The sequence below is a fragment of the Mastomys coucha genome, unplaced genomic scaffold (assembly GCF_008632895.1).
Source record: "Mastomys coucha isolate ucsf_1 unplaced genomic scaffold, UCSF_Mcou_1 pScaffold16, whole genome shotgun sequence".
NCBI classification, from domain to species: Eukaryota; Metazoa; Chordata; class Mammalia; order Rodentia; family Muridae; genus Mastomys; species Mastomys coucha.
Window position 1 is genome coordinate 64080683 of NW_022196898.1, and position 1438 is coordinate 64082120.

A 1438-nucleotide genomic window follows, 5' to 3' on the forward strand; every position below is an offset into this window, starting at 1 on the left:
GAGGGAGGGAGGGAGGGAGGGAGGGAGGAAGAGAGGCACAAAGTAACAAGTAGTGATGCCTGAGGTAATGAAGGCAGACTGGCTGTGTGGGAGCACATCAGTCTCCATCTACTATTTATAGCACTGCTGTTTATCCCACATCAACACAGGCATCTCTGAATTGGAGATGACTAACAGTTTGGGTTGATTTGGTTTAATTAGACGGGATTAATATGGCCACTGTACAGTTGTGTGGGAGGACCGTTAATTAATCATCTAAACTAGATGTTGATGTTTTCAAGTGGAAAGCACTCTTTCCCCAAATTTGGATTGAATTTATGTACCCCTATGCCAGCCTCTTTTCCCTCAGATTTCCACCAGAAGCCTGGAACCCACACAAGCTCCCGAAAGCAACTACTAGTGAGCTGAAGGGAGAGGTCCACATTTGAGTTACAGATGTCACTTGTGGTGATGGAAAATGAGGAGGCACAATTCCCTGGGCTGACAGAAAGACCTCTGCCACTAGCAATGAGGCCTTGGGTAAGACTTCTCATTTCTTTTCTCTTTTAGTTACTTGCCTCTTTGGCAGCAGCAGGCATTGAACCCAGAGCTGCATGCAGGCTAGGCAAGTGTTCCACCACTGAGCTACCACCCCAGCCCTTGCACAGGTGTCTTTACTTTGTCATTAAATTTCAATTTCGACATGGAAGAATGTGAATGAAGCCTCCCACACACACTGCCATAAACTGTGTAGTTGAGTTTCCCACATTTGTGGAAAATGCAAAGGTCAGCACATTTGGAGTGCATTGGATGGGGCTTCCCCTGGGAAAACTACCCTTGCTATCCTGCTATCTGCCCTGCTAGGGAAGTATTTGTGTGTGTTTCTTTACTCCACCAAACTTATCTCACCTCTAAAATCAAGCTGATAATGATGCCTACCCCTTAGGGCTTTCAGAGTTAAATGATATAATCAGTTGAAAGAATTACCAGAATGCCTGCCACAGCCTGAGCAGTAAATGCCAGACGCTATTATTGAAGATAGCAATAGGTATTAGGCTAAAGGAAGCTGTTTAGCTAGTTGCTCTAATGAACACATTTAGATTGGCGGGTAAAGTAGCGAGGGGTTTTAAACCTTGCCCTTGCACATGTTAGGCGAGCATCCTACCACTGAGCTACATCCCCAGTCCTATGTCCTATCTGCTGATCATTTGGCATTAATAATTCCTCTGTCCTGTGTACCGTAGGATGGCTAGTGGCATCCCTGACTTATAGCCATCATATCATTTCTTCACAACTGAAACAAAACATCTTCAGACATTGTAGAGAGTCTCAGACCGACAAGAGCAGCCCATTTTGAGAATATATAGAAAAGAATTAGTAACTGCTTTGAAGAACAAGTCAACTTTGTCATATCAGTCTTCCTAATTACCTAGTTAGCTATTTCCTCTCTATAGCTAAA

At 44.0% G+C, this 1438-nt stretch overlaps 1 non-coding gene across 1 annotated transcript; it reads right to left on the bottom strand.

Annotated features, from left to right (window-relative positions):
* Nucleotides 1-689: 689 nt before the first annotated feature.
* Nucleotides 690-851, bottom strand: LOC116094643. The gene has a single exon (XR_004120254.1). It is a non-coding gene; the product is annotated as a U1 spliceosomal RNA (small nuclear RNA).
* Between the last annotated feature and the right edge of the window lie 587 nt (nucleotides 852-1438).